The following is a 12,270-nucleotide window of genomic DNA, read 5'->3' on the forward strand; positions in this document are numbered from 1 at the left end:
TCTTGTCTTTGTTTGTAGGGACTGGAATTTTCACTTAGCTGAAATTCCTGTTTCTCTTGCACACCTTGAGTATTCATTAGTTTACTCTACTGAAATTGATGCCAGACAGACCAGTGTTGCTTGATCTACTGCTGCAATTAAATGCAAATTAAACCAGTTTTGCTCAACGTTAGTCTGCATTACAACTCACTAATTAAAAATGCTTAAGTCTTGAAAAATCTGAGTCACTTAACAGCCTGGTACAACTGTCTGTGACTTGTGTTGCAGTGGCACAAGTTAATTGGTTTGGAGTTTAGGGCACAGCAGATGCCTCTCACAGATACTAAATAAATAGAAGACAGGGTATTACCCCTTCCTGTTTGCAGCTGCTTTAATAGGAATTGAAAAAGGGGTTTTTTAAATATGGTTGTTTGTAATTGGTGGGTTTAATTTAACCAGAAGCTAGTGCTAGTAACCAAACAGGCAGGTCTGTGCCTGTCATGTTTTTGATTTGTTCTGTTTTGCTGGAAATTCAGGGCTTTTAGTTTGCCCCCATAATCCTGCTTTTCTGGGAGCCAGGGTGGGAGGAGTGCTTCTTCTCCGAGTTCAGCCCTGTCTGCCTCATTCAGCGGTGTCTCATCTCCTTTTGCATTAAAATCAAGTTTCCTCTTCCTGCTTGTTTTCTCTACCCCTCCTCCCTTGCACATCTCTACCCTGTCTTCATTTGTTCTGTACATTTTCCTTTGGTGTTGATGCTTCCCAAAAACCTGTCCTGTTGGGATGAATTTGTGTTATAACAAGCGTGCCCTTTAAGATTATCTCTGTTCTATGTAGGATGCACATGTGGCCTGGTTTTGAAATTGCCCTTGGGATGGGGAGATTATTACTCAGCACACTTTCCCCTGACTATGTTTGGAGGCATGGCTATATAGAGAATTTAGCTGGGAACAGACTATAGGATAACTAGTAGACCTGCTGACAGGAGCAGGCATATTGCTGGATAGCTGGTTACTGCCCTGTGTAGATTACTGCTTAATGCTTTTCATTAGAGTTGTTTTTTAAACTGGTTTCACCTCTGTGCACGTGTTTGTTTCTTGGGCTGGTGTTGAACAGCTTGGGAAACTGTCTGACAATTGGGAAGCTGGTGACACTCCACAGGCTGCATATCTGGAATGTTTTGGGTTGTGGTCACTTTTTGGAACTTTGTCTCCTCAGAAGACCACCTGTCTCAAAGTCATCCCCAAACCACAATCAAAACACTGAAGTTTTTATTTAATTTTTAGTGCCACTAACAGAAAATTGTTTATTCAAAGGAAATGTTTAAAGTTTATGGTGATTCTTTTCCCTATCCATAATGCCTTGTCATTCCTAACATTTATCCTAAGTACTCAGATTGTAGATGTCTCAGCAATGTTGTTTGATTTCTTGGAGTTTAGCATGATGTGGACTTCTGTTTTGGATACCAGTGTTGTCAAAGCACTGTAGATCTTTTTGCATCTACTGAGCAAGTGTGAATTTACTGTGCTTGTCCAGTCTGTCATTGCAGTCCCAACACCAGGGAATGAGTTGATCAAATACTGCCTCCACCAAATGGGCTAGCTGTTGTGTGGTTTGACCACTAGTGATCTGTACTGGACATGAACCAATGCTCCAGTACTGACCAGCATGAGGGTCAGATTTCTCATGCCCCTTGGCTTCTGGGAAATGTATTTGTTGGTTGCCTGTGAGTACTGTGTGGAAGGAGGACTGTTAGGAGTTTCACAGTGGTGGTAATATTTAGTCTGCTCTGTAAGTAGAGTTTTATCTGTGTGAGTGCAGAACCAAAAAATGCAGAGAGCTCTGGTTTTTGGGACTCAGGTTTTTCTTTTAACCTTACCTTCTGTTGCTGCAGTTTTTATCCCTCTCCATGGCTTTTTCTGAATACAACAAAGTAAGAGTTGGACATTTTGTAAGCAGCAGAGCAGCATGCCATTGAAAGCTATGTTTTGTTTGCATGTATAAGATTGTCCAGTTGGCTGAGCACTAGAGTAGACTCACAAGTCTCCTAATTCCTGCTCTATCATTAATCGCTAACATAAACAGGGATAAACTCTTCCCATGCCCTTATATTTACTAGGAAGTCTAATTCAAGTGAGCTAATAGGAAGCACTGAACAATCCAGTGAAGTGCATTTCTTCAGTTTTTCCTGTTGAAATCAAGTTTTAGTCCTGTTACCATAAATAACCCCTCCTAAGCCAGTGCTGCAGCTCGCATTCCTCTGCTGTGGCTGAAGGAAAAGTTGGGATGAGGAGGAGGTTGGTGCATCCTCCACTGGGGCAGTTTCCTGCCCAGCACTTCCCTTTGGCTGTCCAAGAGCAAGAGTTAAGTCATGGCAAGCAGGGCAGTAGGGGGGATGAGGGCCACATTTTTATTCAGGGGTGCTGGATTCAGCTGAACTTGGGGCATCAGCTGCTTCTTTTGCTGTTCCCAATTTCATCGTGCCCTGAATTGGAGATTTAAGTGTAGTACTGCAGAAGAAATAGTAAAGCAGAAGCCCATGTCTTACATAAACACCTGTAGGCAGCGCTGTGCTGTGATCTTACACCATGCAGGCAGGGAGACCTGGCAGGAGGGTGTGATGGGGCAGAGGGAAGTTTGAAGGGAAGGAGGCTTCAAGTGACACAAAGAGATCCGAGAGGGCAGGCCAGCAGTGGGGGTGTGGGAAGAGTGTGCCAGGGGAAATGATAAAAGAAGAGATGTGATTTAAGTAGCAGGAGTAAGAGAAGGAAAAGGAGAAGTGTTGTTTGTTTATTTTTTAACAGCTGGGTGAAATGTCTGCCATAAGATGGCCTTTGTGGAGAGACAGAAACCGAACCCTGGAGCCTAGTTAAGACTGTGTGGGTGCAGCAGCTACTGTGCATGGGAACTAGTGCCTGTATTTGTCTGTACAAAACCTGATACATACAGCAAATACTGTAGAGATTCCTGGGTTAGGCTTGGAATGTGACATTTCAGAAAAAGCAGATGTTCTGCTTTGCATGGGTATGTCTGTCCTGCTACCAGAGCATTTCTCTGCTGCCCTTCTTGTTCCTTGTCATGCCTGAGGTTGGTTAAGATCTTGCAGAAGAAAGTAAAGTCAATGTATAATTCATTCACCATGAAGTGTTTGATTCCTGATCCTTCTGAAGGACTGTTTAACTTCCAAAGATTGAAATATAATTATGTTTATTTTAGCATGGCCAACCTTGCTCATTGCCCTTTCCCAATAATGGTTTCTGTATGCTTTGAGAGGAATAGCCATGCTTTTTTATTTTTAAGATTTGCATATTCATAGTGAAATATAGGTTTCATCTTTTCCATGAAATAATAAATGGGATTAGGAAAAAAAAATAGAAAGAAAAGGCAATCTCTGCATTCTCACAGCACAGTGTCTGTGGAAGTATCCTCTGGCTTGGTTTTGCTCAAGGATTTGCTTTTCCCCACTTTCTCCACTTTTAGCTGCTATGTGAAATGTACACTAACTTCATAAAATCATAATAGGCCATCTCAGGGGAGGTCAAATATAGAAATTATACTTAACTGAGTCCACTTAAAAGCTAACAGAAATAGAACTCAGCCACAAATAATATAATGCTGCAGGAGTAATAATACACTGTGTTCTGGTTATAATTTCTTTTTTTTTTTAATACTCTTCCCTGTGTATCGTCCCTGGTAGTTTGGTTTTGGGCATTGATCCTGTATAGCTCCAGATGGAGCATGTTCAGAAGAACAGTGGTTTTTACCATGAGATTTTGATGGGGCAAGCTTAAGAGAACACAAGAATTCCTCTTCTCAAAGGTCTGAAGCTCTGGTTGGGCAAAACTGATTTGAGGTAGTTCTTACCAAGGAAATCCAAAAAAAGTCCGGTTTAATTTCTAGAATTCAGTTTCATAATCTACAGTCAATGGAAACTTTTTCAATAAAAAGGAAGCTCTGGACTGGGTAGTTTTGCAATCATTGGAGTAATACCAGATGTATTAAGAAAATAAAGCAAACTCACGGATAAAGATCTAACAATTAAAATTAGGTATTGTCATCATGTCTACAAGTATCTCGGGTATGCAATCATGTGAACACTGTGTGGCACAGAGGGGCGTGTCTGACCACAGTGTTATTAAGGCCAGGAGATTCGGGTTTGGATAATACAGAAAGTGAATGGCTGAGGGAAACACAGAATCTGATGCAGCGAATTCTGGTTTTGTGTTTCATTCATAGATCTACTGGCTTTCTACCATGGATCTCTAGCCCCGGTGTCTGTTGTGAAAGGAGTTTTGCATAATGTATGATTCCTTTTGAAATGGGCTTGAAATACTTCTTCAGGGTGCTGTTCTCTTTGTTTGAGGATGGACTCTAAAGAATTAGAAGCACCAGCTGAAGAGCTGCAGAGTATCTGGTTTCAGGGTTTTTCTGCCTATATAGAAAATAATGTTTCTGTACAGCAACAGTGTAAGCAGAGTGTTGGAGGAGATCTGTTGTGCCTACAGCAGGGGGGCAGTTTGACTGCTGGGAAGCTGCTGGGTGACACAAGGACTTTCCTGGTTATTGCCAAGTTGTTTCTATTTATTTCTTTACCTTATTTTTTCCTCCCGTCCTGACAGTATGAATTTTGGTAATACACAGTGGGGAAAATTGACTGGCAAAACCACTGGGTTCTGTGCATGATGAGGTTTGAACCTTGCATATGAGATTTGGTTTAGCAAGAGTTTGCTTATTGTAAATATGCTTGTGTGCTCCTTCTGCTGGGAGCAGAAAGTGAAATTGCAGCTCTGCCAGGCAGAGGAGAAGGAGGGAGAGGCAGAACTCCAGGAAATGGTAAGTTCTTGCCCAAATGTAGATGCTGTTCTCTGCTGTGAACTTTTGTACCTGTAGTACTCTTGGATTCAGCATTACCTGTGGGAGCAATTAGCTGCTGGTCAAGAAGCATGTTCATGAGAGCCAGGAGGAGATTTCGAGGGGAAGAGCTGCAAAGGCAATGGAAACAAATACACATTAGAAACAGATTAGATTCCTGAATCTCAGCAAATTGAAAAATAACAGGATAACTTGGGCTTTAGAAAACCTACTGGAAATGAGCCAGAACTTTCTGCAAACTGGAATGACCTTAGCCTTTCTTAAATTGCTGCTCAGTGTGAAACCACAGCTAAAACAGGGATTAAAAATGAGCAGAGTTCATACTCCTACCTGCAGATCAGCTTTCTATGTTTGCTGGGACAGCAACCCAAAAGTAGTGTTGAGAAGACCTCAGAACAAATCCAGCATGTATGAGACAAAGAATCAGAATTACAATCTTAAATTTAGAATTGTGGTGGTAAGCAGCATGGGCATGACATGAGAAGTAGTTGGGTTTTTTCAAGTTTAATTCAAGCTTTAATTTGTGGCACAGCAGTTTTTGAAATGCTGACTTTACCAAGGATTGACAGTACAAGTCAGTCAGATTTATAGTGTGGATTGGGAAATGTTGAACACAGCAGACAGTAACTGTATTTTTTTTTAAAGTGTCTCTAAGTTCCTCCCCTTGGAGAAATTCTGTATCTCTTTCAATTCACATTTCAGGTTTACTGACTGAAAATCTCTGTGGCTTGACTGGTTACAAATGTTTTCATGCAAGCACATTAGCTTTTAAGTTGGTACATAAGCTGCTTTTTTTTAAAGAAAGTGAATAAGCTTGTAAAATAGTGTGTTGGAAACAAAAGAAGTCTTTTTTTCATATAGACAGATCTGATTCATCAGAGAGCATCAAGATAATTGTCACGATTTTCATTTTAAAAGGAAACCAAGAAATCTTGGCACAAGTGTAAAACTTTCTGTTGCTATACTGGCCTGTTGCCTGGAGCTAAATATTTGCCTCATGAATTTTCCTTTCCCTATCAGGAACAGGAAGCAATGTTACAGATGAAATGCATTAAGGTTTGTAAGTGATGCCTGTTATTAAAAAAAAGGAAAGATGCTTACATGTTACATGATTTATCAACAAGAGAAAACAATTTTTATTCGGCTGACATCTGGATGGTCACCTAATTTTTGGGAGTACTTCTAGGGTGGACATTTGTACTCACTTGCTGCAAGTCTCCTTCTAACAAACACACATATTAGAATAGGTTTAGTTAAACAATTCCAAATGCTGTTAATGTAGGCACATTTCCCTCTGTTTTTCTCTTATTTTTTCTTTATTGAGCTCAGACATCAGTGATTCAGGCTCTTGCCATTGCTTCTTGGCCTTTTGTGTTTCATGCTCTTATGATATAACTCTTCATCTTCCCTTTGATCCCTGAAGAGGGGCAGCTGTGGTTGGCAGCAAGCGGCTGCATTTTCTGTCCTGTACCACTCCCTCTGTGCCAGGCTGTTACCTGGAGTAAGAGGAAAGAGAAACCAGTCCTGTCAGGAGAGACTGCAAGACCTCAGAGGCCATGGAAATACGGAAAAGGTGTTTTAAGATGCTGTTTGTTTCAGGGGCTTCAGGAAATGCTCCTACTTGTTGGGAAGATCTCACTCTGCAGCAGGAAAACCCAGCGTCCCCGTCAGCGTACCTGCTGGCTTCCCAGGTCAGGTACCACCATGATCTTGGGTACATGGTGTATTTTATCAAATACAATAAGCATGACAATTGGCTCACCTTTTCCTACTGTTTGGGACGAGGTAGAGGGTGAGCAATTGATTCATGCCCTCTTCTTAGTCATAAGGGAGTTCAAAGCCACCACACTACATTTGTGTAGCTGATAATATGGTGAAGGCTTTCTGAGACTATAGTGGCAAGGTTTTCCTCCAACTTGGGTTGTTTCGAGACAATAAAGATGATAATGCTAACTTTGATTGTCACGAAAGACTGATGAAGGGCTTTTTGCTGTAGCTGTGTATCCTACAAAATCTGCTCTGTGTGTTGGAAGATACTAGTGACATTTAACAATAATAATTCATTCAATTTGTACCTTTATTGAATCTGCAAAGGCCTCACTTTGTGCTGTATTTTTCTGCTCTTTAAATTACAGTTGCCATTTTTATGGTATTAAAGGATAAAATTTAATTGGTGAAAAAAAACTAGCCAAAATGCAAAGCTTCAAATTTTTTTGCTACTTTCTGTTTCTGTGTTTCTGAAGGCAAGGTGGTTTTTCCCCAGTGTTTTTCCAGGGATATCGTGTTATCTGATGTTTAATTATTTCCCTCTCATTGCATATTGTAGAGTAAGATTTCTGATCTCCAGCACAGACTTGCATAATTTATTCTCTTTATAGGTAATTCTCAAAAGTTTTCCTTTCATTTTGCCTTTTTTTATTCAGCTGTTAAAGGGCTTCCTTCTTAGCTAAAGCATACCTGACATTTAAATATTCACTGTGTATATTATTACTACACATTTATAGATTGTGAGTTAAACTAGTTTGAATGAGAGTTTGGCACACAATGGAGTTTTTCCATCTATTCTGGAAAAGCTTTGCATGGTAATAAGCCTTGCAGTTAACTGAAGTACTCTTGTTTCCTAATGGAATCTGCTTTCTTTAGACTCTCGAGGTATTGAGTGAGAGCACTGTGGTAGCTGTGGTTTGTATCGACCTATGCATTATCATATACCCCTGCAGAAAGTAGCCAGAAGAGTTCTAGAAAATATCTGTGCTGTCTCTGATGTTTACATTTTCCGTTTTTTAGCCCTTCAAGAATTTCAGGTACTAAAACTGCAGTCCTAGACAGGACCTATCTACTGGCCTTGCAACGTATTGCTTTTGTTGGGCAGGCGTTTGTCTTTGTAAAATGTATCAAGTTATATGCTTCCAGTTCCTGATGCACGTCAGAAACTATTTCTTACACTGAGGGCTTTCTATTTAACTACTTCTTCAGTTTTATTCCATAAAAGCATCGCGGTATAAAACAGTTTTTCGTCTATCAGTTATAGCTGTTCGTGTTAAAAAATTGTGTATGTGTACAGTGTCATTGATCTAGATAAATCTTTAGTGTGTAAGAACTGCCCTTCATTCAGATGACTTATAAAAAAATACAGAGAGAAAAATTAGAGCCAAACTGATACAGCTCGACCCCTAAAAGACCCTGTTGATTGCCAGAAATTGAATGACCTGCATTAGTGGCTTCAGAATGAGAGATGGAAAAGAGGGGGAAGAGAAGGCAGGGTGTTTAGGCAACAGAAAGATGACGAATAACTAAAAACATGGAAGGAAAGGTCAGGAAGTTTGGAGCTCAGCCTAGACAGAGCTCAAGGTGTGTGGCATTGGGATTGTGCCCTGTGTCACTGGTTTTGAGCAGCCAGCAAAGGAAGCGTCCTTCCCCTTTCTAATCCCTCATGCACACAGGGACACTGGGGGTTGCTATGAAAACTTTCAAGCTCTCATTGCAAATTCTCTCTAGCTACAGCAAATTATCACACACAGCGATTTTGTCTGGCCGTTCTAATGCAAATGGGCAACATTGAGTCTTCTGTCACAAAAAAAGTGATATTGAGCAAACCATCTGCATGGGTGTTTTGCCTGTTGCAATTGCTAGGAACATAGCTGTTTCACTCTACTATGCGTTCATTTAGAGTCGATTTAAAACTGCTGTTTTTATTTGTGCCTTTCAAACTGTGAAAACTTTGACTCCTGGTTTGTTTCTAAAGATATTTACTAATGAGGAGCTGATGTAATTTGTTTTGGAGGACAGGCTCTTTTATACACAGACTTGTATGAATCGAGATACAATCTCTGATAAACGTGGACAAAATTAATGGGCCTTTACGAGTGGCCAGAATGATATTTATTGTTTGCAAGTTGTGTTAACTCGTAGCAATCCCTTGACAAACCAGGGGAATGGCCTGTTGTGATTTGCAGCTGCCTGTGCCACAGAATGCGCTTACTAGAGCTTTCCACCCGCTATTCAACTTGCTGTTGCCTGCTTGTTTTCTGTTTTAAAAAGTGTTTTCATTGTCAAACCGCATCCAAACTATTCAGTGGAAGCAGCCCATTTGCTGGTGCTCCGAGACTCTTCGCTTTGTCCCTGCTGACACCTGATGATGGAGGCAGAATATTCTGAGCCGAATGGTAAATATGAGTCTTCTACTTATGTCACTGTTTTTAGAGATATTGATTTTTGGTTTTTTTTCAGGTCCAGCACATGTTTTATGACTCTGATTGTACATAGATGAGGTCACAGTTTTGTCCAGAGCTCTGGATACCAGCAAAATCCCATGGATGTAAATATATAGAAAAGAGAAAAAGTGTATGGGGAAAAAAAAAACTTGTTTGCAGGATAGTGCTCTAATAACAAAGAAGGTTTGGTTTCTGTTATTTCTGAAAACGTAAAAATCTTACATAAATGTGTAGGATAATAACAACATCTGATAATGTAAAAGGGTCTCCTGTGAAATCTGACTTTAGAGGCACCACAAAGCTAAATAGCATAAACTGAGGGAGAGCTACCAAAAAAAAAAGGGTATTTGCAATGCTTGCCTTGGTGAAACAGAAAAAAAATGTAGGAAAGCCTGAAATTACAGGTACAAACTGAGTGCTGGATTTTGGGAGAAGATTGCACAAAAATCTGCAGATATGGATGAAAAAGATGTATAAAAGTCTGTGCACTGCATCTTGCAGTCTTTGCACTTCTAATTTATTAAAGGTTTTTCTGCTCAGTTAGTGGCATATCAAATACTGAAATTGGATAAGAGTGCTCTAAGAGAACTTTTCTGATTTGTTTCTAGAATCCTTGCCAGTGTTTTAGGAATTAATGCGGTTCTTTGGGAACAGTTCCAAAGACATGTACATTTTGGTTTTTTGCACCACCTAAAGTGAACTAACTGTTCATGTGGTCAATCATATGCATAAACCTTTGCAGAACTAAATATTTAAACAACAACAACAAAGTTCTCCAAAATATTTTTATGCATTTAAAAATTTTAAAGATATATAGGTAGCAGATGTTTTCGTGTTTTATCTCAAGTATGTGCCTGCATAATTTCTAAGGTGGAAAACCCCAACATTTCTTTTTTTCCTCTGTCTTTTATATGCTCACTTTCTCTTTTTATTTTTTTAATTCAACAAACCAAAGGATACTTAAAAAAATTACTTCTAAAAATCTAGAGGTGCTACAATGATATCATACTTCAAAAAAAGGAAAGAAGAGTTTTCATTTTGATGTTGGAAAACTTTTGTTCCTTGTCCTACTGTGCAAGTGTTTATATTTTATGTTTTTAAGGAAATTAATTTCAAATGGTTTCTGATTAGTGGCTTGGCCCTGCTTCATTGTCATGCTGATTTTCATATGGTTCTCTTAAAAATAAAATATCAGCAAAGCAGACATGGTAACAAGGGAGGATTAGCAGTCCTGGGTATTCCTGGACACCTTAATGTGGGAAAAGCCTGTGAGGCAAGAGGTGGAACTGTGCAGCCAGGTCCTGAGCTGGATGTCCCAGGCAGAGAGTGAGGGAATGTGAGGTGAGGAGGGATGCAGCAGTTAGAGCAGCATGGACAGGGACAGCCGGAGAGGGCACAATAAGAATGTGGAGTCCTTTTTTTCCCAAATCAGGGAAATTTAATGTGTGACTTATGGCATCACATAGTGGGCTAGAACAAAGGGAGTGTAACTGGGAGCAGAGATGCAAAACATCAGAAAAGTGAGGTGCTGAGGGGAAATGCAGTGTTGTACCTCTGGATGCCGCCAGCAGTGCCCAGCTGAGGTGGTCTGTGTTGCCCAAATCGCTGCTGATTGAGGTGGGACTGTCAGCACTGGGTAAATCACTGCCCCTTGTACAGGGAGGTGTCTGGTTTCCCTGCAGAATGTCATTAATCCAGGTTATTCCCTACTGATGCTGGAATGTCCACATCTCTGAGATGTATTATTGCTGCAGTTCCAGCATTCATTTCTTTCATCTGTTAAGCTGAAATATGTGAATGCCCAGTACACGGAAGTGCTCTGTAAATGGCTGGAGATGTGTAAAGGATTCGAGGGAAAAGCACAAATAAAGTAATTTCCACAGCACATTTAATTTTTTGTTTGCTTACATATGGAAGACGTAGTTAAATTAAAAAAACTTAAGTTATTGAAGAGTTACTAGGAGTTTCTTCCTGGGTACACAACTCTAAGTTTTCTCTTTTACTACTGACCAGGTGAATTTAATACTTGTTTAAGCTGATGAAGTTGGGCTACTGCTTTGTCACAATGAAAAATGCTTTTCCTTAATCCTCCTAGGAAACTGTAAATCGGAGGCTCATATTTTACAGGTATTCTCTTCCATGTTTTGCTCCTTTTCCCTTGGCACCACTGGATGGTGAGCAGCCTTGTGCCTCAGCACGTGTCCACCACAGCAGTGCACTGATTAAGCCCATCATCCCGTTTTGGTGTCTCTCCTCCTCTTAGGTTTTATAAAAAGTGCTATTTTATTATTATCTGGTAAAGAATTGTGTGTGCTATGTTCTGTCCTGTACATTTGCTTCTTTGTGTCAGTTTTAATCTTGTCAGGATAAATGAGGCTTTGGAAAATCACAGTGAGGGGTTTTGTGTAAGGGAAGGCTTCAATGTTAACTTGCTTTCATTTATGTCCTGTGATGTGTAAATCCACTCTGGTTTTGTCTGTCACATTGTAAGTCATCGTTGCTGGTTGCATCCTTGTCTCTAATGTTAATGTTGTGAAGAGCAGGATTGCAGCCTTAGCACTGAGGAGGCAGCCAGGGCAGAAATGAAAACTACTCTTTGTTTTCACGTTAGTCCTCCACCTAATTATTCTTTTTTCCTGACAGTGACTGTACCTGTTTTTTAGCTGGCAGAAATCTGTCAGCCTGGCACTTTGATCCTAAACTCAGAAATACATTGTGATTGGATCTGGTCTTTCCATTTGCTGAAGCTTGCAGTAGCTGCTCAGGAGGAATACAATGCCCTGCTAACTCCGCTGTGTCAGTTTTGGCTTCGTCATGACACCAGAAACATCTTTTGTTCACTGCTAGTTTATAAAGCTTTTCCTGATTGTTTTTAAATTGATGCTACCCACTGGGAGAAGTTATAGGTGGTTATTTTAGTTGGAAAAGGATGAAATGCACAAATGTGCCTGTACTTACTGTGTGTCATCTAAAGTCTGAAAATTTTTGAGGAAAAGAACACCATTACTTGATGTTAGTAGATTTGATAGTAAGAGGGTTTTTTTTTTCTATTTTATTATCTTTTTTTGAACTGAAGACCATAAATTTGTATACTGCCCAGAGATGCTGAATTCCCAGGCAACATATGATAGAGGAACAGAAGTCACTGAGAAATTACATTTAAAGTTGCTGCTCGTCTTTAAATGGTTGTAGAGCTCAAAAGTAAACT

The sequence above is a fragment of the Sylvia atricapilla genome, chromosome 3 (genome assembly GCF_009819655.1).
Source record: "Sylvia atricapilla isolate bSylAtr1 chromosome 3, bSylAtr1.pri, whole genome shotgun sequence".
Lineage (NCBI taxonomy): Eukaryota > Metazoa > Chordata > Aves > Passeriformes > Sylviidae > Sylvia > Sylvia atricapilla.